Here is a 5,567-nt window from a genome sequence, read left to right on the forward strand (position 1 = left end):
TGCTCTTTTTCCCCCTCTCCCAACCAGGGGGCCTGGGGAGCCTCCTCCTGCGGGGATGGGGAACCAGGGGCCTGGGGAACATTTTCAACACTTTGGGGCATTTTTAAACACTTTGCTCTTTTCCCCCCTCTCCCAACCAGGGGGCCTGGGGAGCCTCCTCCTGCGGGGATGGGGAACCAGGGGCCTGGGGAACATTTTCAACACTTTGGGGCATTTTTAAACACTTTGCTCTTTTTCCCCCTCTCCCAACCAGGGGGCCTGGGGAGCCTCCTCCTGCGGGGATGGGGAACCAGGGGCCTGGGGAACATTTTCAACACTTTGGGGCATTTTTAAACACTTTGGTCTTTTTCCCCCCTCTCCCAACCAGGGGGCCTGGGGAGCCTCCTCCTGCGGGGATGGGGAACCAGGGGCCTGGGGAACATTTTCAACACTTTGGGGCATTTTTAAACACTTTGCTCTTTTTCCCCCTCTCCCAACCAGGGGGCCTGGGGAGCCTCCTCCTGCGGGGATGGGGAACCAGGGGCCTGGGGAACATTTTCAACACTTTGGGGCATTTTTAAACACTTTGCTCTTTTCCCCCCTCTCCCAACCAGGGGGCCTGGGGAGCCTCCTCCTGCGGGGATGGGGAACCAGGGGCCTGGGGAACATTTTCAACACTTTGGGGCATTTTTAAACACTTTGCTCTTTTTCCCCCTCTCCCAACCAGGGGGCCTGGGGAGCCTCCTCCTGCGGGGATGGGGAACCAGGGGCCTGGGGAACATTTTCAACACTTTGGGGCATTTTTAAACACTTTGCTCTTTTTCCCCCCTCTCCCAACCAGGGGGCCTGGGGAGCCTCCTCCTGCGGGGATGGGGAACCAGGGGCCTGGGGAACATTTTCAACACTTTGGGGCATTTTTAAACACTTTGCTCTTTTTCCCCCTCTCCCAACCAGGGGGCCTGGGGAGCCTCCTCCTGCGGGGATGGGGAACCAGGGGCCTGGGGAACATTTTCAACACTTTGGGGCATTTTTAAACACTTTGCTCTTTTTCCCCCTCTCCCAACCAGGGGGCCTGGGGAGCCTCCTCCTGCGGGGATGGGGAACCAGGGGCCTGGGGAACATTTTCAACACTTTGGGGCATTTTTAAACACTTTGGTCTTTTTCCCCCTCTCCCAACCAGGGGGCCTGGGGAGCCTCCTCCCGCGGGCATGGAGAACCAGGGGGCCTGGGGAGCCTCCTCCTGCGGTGATGGAGAACCAGGGGCCTGGGGAGCCTCCTCCTGCGGGGATGGGGAACCAGGGGGCCTGGGGAGCCTCCTCCTGCGGGCATGGAGAACCAGGGGGCCTGGGGAGCCTCCTCCTGCGGGGATGGGGAACCAGGGGGCCTGGGGAGCCTCCTCCTGCGGGGATGGAGAACCAGGGGGCCTGGGGAGCCTCCTCCTGCGGTCATGGAGAACCAGGGGGCCTGGGGAGCCTCCTCCTGCGGGCATGGAGAACCAGGGGCCTGGGGAGCCTCCTCCTGCGGGGATGGAGAACCAGGGGGCCTGGGGAGCCTCCTCCTGCGGGCATGGAGAACCAGGGGGCCTGGGGAGCCTCCTCCTGCGGGCATGGAGAACCAGGGGGCCTGGGGAGCCTCCTCCTGCGGGCATGGAGAACCAGGGGGCCTGGGGAGCCTCCTCCTGCGGGGATGGGGAACCAGGGGCCTGGGGAGCCTCCTCCTGCGGGGATGGAGAACCAAGGGGCCTGGGGAGCCTCCTCCTGCGGGCATGGAGAACATGGGGGCCTGGGGAGCCTCCTCCTGCGGGCATGGAGAACCAGGGGCCTGGGGAGCCTCCTCCTGCGGGGATGGAGAACCAGGGGGCCTGGGGAGCCTCCTCCTGCGGGGATGGAGAACCAGGGGGCCTGGGGAGCCTCCTCCTGCGGGGATGGAGAACCAGGGGGCCTGGGGAGCCTCCTACTGCGGGGATGGAGAACCAGGGGCCTGGGGAGCCTCCTCCTGCGGGGATGGAGAACCAGGGGGCCTGGGGAGCCTCCTCCTGCGGGGATGGAGAACCAGGGGGCCTGGGGAGCCTCCTCCTGCGGGGATGGAGAACCAGGGGCCTGGGGAGCCTCCTCCTGCGGGCATGGAGAACCAGGGGGCCTGGGGAGCCTCCTCCTGCGGGGATGGGGAACCAGGGGGCCTGGGGAGCCTCCTCCTGCACCAGGGGGCCTGGGGAGCCTCCTCCTGCGGGGATGGGGAACCAGGGGGCCTGGGGAGCCTCCTCCTGCGGTGATGGGGAACCATGGGGCCTGGGGAGCCTCCTCCTGCGGGGATGGGGAACCAGGGGGCCTGGGGAGCCTCCTCCTGCGGGGATGGGGAACCAGGGGCCTGGGGAGCCTCCTCCTGCGGTGATGGGGAACCATGGGGCCTGGGGAGCCTCCTCCTGCGGGGATGGGGAACCAGGGGGCCTGGGGAGCCTCCTCCTGCGGGGATGGGGAACCAGGGGCCTGGGGAGCCTCCTCCTGCACCAGGGGGCCTGGGGAGCCTCCTCCTGCGGGGATGGGGAACCAGGGGGCCTGGGGAGCCTCCTCCTGCGGGGATGGGGAACCAGGGGCCTGGGGAACATTTTCAACACTTTGGGGCATTTCACAAGCGCTTCCCTCGCTTACGGCCACACCACCCTGAATGAGCCCGATCTCGTCTGATCTCGGAAGCCAAGCAGGGTCGGGCCCAGTTAGTACTTGGATGGGAGACCGCCTGGGAATACTGGGTGCTGTAAGCATTTTTTTTTGCCATTATTTGTGGGTAGAAAAGTGAGAAAAGTGACCTAAAATAGAACCGGGACTAGCAGGCAGTTCCCCCCACCAGGCGGCGGCATTTGGGGCATTATTTGTGGGTCAGAAAGTGAGAAAAGTGACCTAAAATAGAACCGGGACTAGGCGGCAGTTCCCCCCACCAGGCGGCGGCATTTGGGGCATTATTTGTGGGTAAGAAAGTGAGAAAAGTGACCTAAAATAGAACCGGGACTAGGCGGCAGTTCCCCCCACCAGGCGGCGGCATTTGGGGCATTATTTGTGGGTCAGAAAGTGAGAAAAGTGACCTAAAATAGAACCGGGACTAGGCGGCAGTTCCCCCCACCAGGCGGCGGCATTTGGGGCATTATTTGTGGGTCAGAAAGTGAGAAAAGTGACCTAAAATAGAACCGGGACTAGGCGGCAGTTCCCCCCACCAGGCGGCGGCATTTGGGGCATTATTTGTGGGTAAGAAAGTGAGAAAAGTGACCTAAAATAGAACCGGGACTAGGCGGCAGTTCCCCCCACCAGGCGGCGGCATTTGGGGCATTATTTGTGGGTAAGAAAGTGAGAAAAGTGACCTAAAATAGAACCGGGACTAGGCGGCAGTTCCCCCCACCAGGCGGCGGCATTTGGGGCATTATTTGTGGGTCAGAAAGTGAGAAAAGTGACCTAAAATAGAACCGGGACTAGGCGGCAGTTCCCCCCACCAGGCGGCGGCATTTGGGGCATTATTTGTGGGTCAGAAAGTGAGAAAAGTGACCTAAAATAGAACCGGGACTAGGCGGCAGTTCCCCCCACCAGGCGGCGGCATTTGGGGCATTATTTGTGGGTCAGAAAGTGAGAAAAGTGACCTAAAATAGAACCGGGACTAGGCGGCAGTTCCCCCCACCAGGCGGCGGCATTTGGGGCATTATTTGTGGGTCAGAAAGTGAGAAAAGTGACCTAAAATAGAACCGGGACTAGGCGGCAGTTCCCCCCACCAGGCGGCGGCATTTGGGGCATTATTTGTGGGTCAGAAAGTGAGAAAAGTGACCTAAAATAGAACCGGGACTAGGCGGCAGTTCCCCCCACCAGGCGGCGGCATTTGGGGCATTATTTGTGGGTAAGAAAGTGAGAAAAGTGACCTAAAATAGAACCGGGACTAGGCGGCAGTTCCCCCCACCAGGCGGCGGCATTTGGGGCATTATTTGTGGGTAAGAAAGTGAGAAAAGTGACCTAAAATAGAACCGGGACTAGGCGGCAGTTCCCCCCACCAGGCGGCGGCATTTGGGGCATTATTTGTGGGTCAGAAAGTGAGAAAAGTGACCTAAAATAGAACCGGGACTAGGCGGCAGTTCCCCCCACCAGGCGGCGGCATTTGGGGCATTATTTGTGGGTCAGAAAGTGAGAAAAGTGACCTAAAATAGAACCGGGACTAGGCGGCAGTTCCCCCCACCAGGCGGCGGCATTTGGGGCATTATTTGTGGGTCAGAAAGTGAGAAAAGTGACCTAAAATAGAACCGGGACTAGGCGGCAGTTCCCCCCACCAGGCGGCGGCATTTGGGGCATTATTTGTGGGTAAGAAAGTGAGAAAAGTGACCTAAAATAGAACCGGGACTAGGCGGCAGTTCCCCCCACCAGGCGGCGGCATTTGGGGCATTATTTGTGGGTCAGAAAGTGAGAAAAGTGACCTAAAATAGAACCGGGACTAGGCGGCAGTTCCCCCACCAGATGGCGGCATTTGGGGACCCGTAGTGTGGGCAGAAAACTCACCAAAGTGACTTAAAATAGAACCGGTGCAGGCGGCATGTTCCCCCACCAGATGGCGGCATTTGGGGACCCGTAGTGTGGGTAGAAAACTCACCAAAGTGACTTAAAATAGAACCGGTGCAGGCGGCATGTTCCCCCACCAGATGGCGGCATTTGGGGACCCGTAGTGTGGGTAGAAAACTCACCAAAGTGACTTAAAATAGAACCGGTGCAGGCGGCATGTTCCCCCACCAGATGGCGGCATTTGGGGAGCCGTAGTGTGGGCAGAAAACTCACCAAAGTGACTTAAAATAGAACCGGTGCAGGCGGCATGTTCCCCCACCAGATGGCGGCATTTGGGGACCCGTAGTGTGGGCAGAAAACTCACCAAAGTGACTTAAAATAGAACCGGTGCAGGCGGCATGTTCCCCCACCAGATGGCGGCATTTGGGGACCCGTAGTGTGGGCAGAAAACTCACCAAAGTGACTTAAAATAGAACCGGTGCAGGCGGCATGTTCCCCCACCAGATGGCGGCATTTGGGGACCCGTAGTGTGGGCAGAAAACTCACCAAAGTGACTTAAAATAGAACCGGTGCAGGCGGCATGTTCCCCCACCAGATGGCGGCATTTGGGGACCTGCAGTGTGGGTAGAAAACTCACCAAAGTGTCCTAAAATAGAACCGGGACCAGGGGGCCTCTTCCCCCACCAGGTGGCGGGCTTGGGGGGCTTGGTTTCCGGGTAGAAAACTCACCAAAGTGTCCTAAAATAGAACCGGGACCAGGGGGCATGTTCCCCCACCAGGCGGCGGGCTTGGGGGGCTTGGTTTGCGGGTAGAAAACTCACCAAAGTGTCCTAAAATAGAACCAGGACCAGGGGGCATGTTCCCCCACCAGGCGGCGGGCTTGGGGGGCTTGGTTTGCGGGTAGAAAACTCACCAAAGTGTCCTAAAATAGAACCGGGACCAGGGGGCCTCTTCCCCCACCAGGCGGCGGGCTTGGGGGGCTTGGTTTGCGGGTAGAAAACTCACCAAAGTGACCTAAAATAGAACCGGGCTAGGCGGCATGTTCCCCCACCAGGCGGCGGG

At 59.9% G+C, this 5,567-nt stretch overlaps 1 non-coding gene across 1 annotated transcript; it reads left to right on the forward strand.

The window, feature by feature from the left end:
• Window positions 1–2,621: 2,621 nt before the first annotated feature.
• Window positions 2,622–2,740, forward strand: LOC148057908 (5S ribosomal RNA). The gene has a single exon (XR_015710321.1). It is a non-coding gene; the product is annotated as a 5S ribosomal RNA (ribosomal RNA).
• The last annotated feature ends 2,827 nt before the right edge of the window (window positions 2,741–5,567 follow it).

Source organism: Callionymus lyra, unplaced genomic scaffold (assembly GCF_982586985.1).
Source record: "Callionymus lyra unplaced genomic scaffold, fCalLyr1.hap1.1 HAP1_SCAFFOLD_371, whole genome shotgun sequence".
Taxonomy (NCBI): Eukaryota; Metazoa; Chordata; class Actinopteri; order Syngnathiformes; family Callionymidae; genus Callionymus; species Callionymus lyra.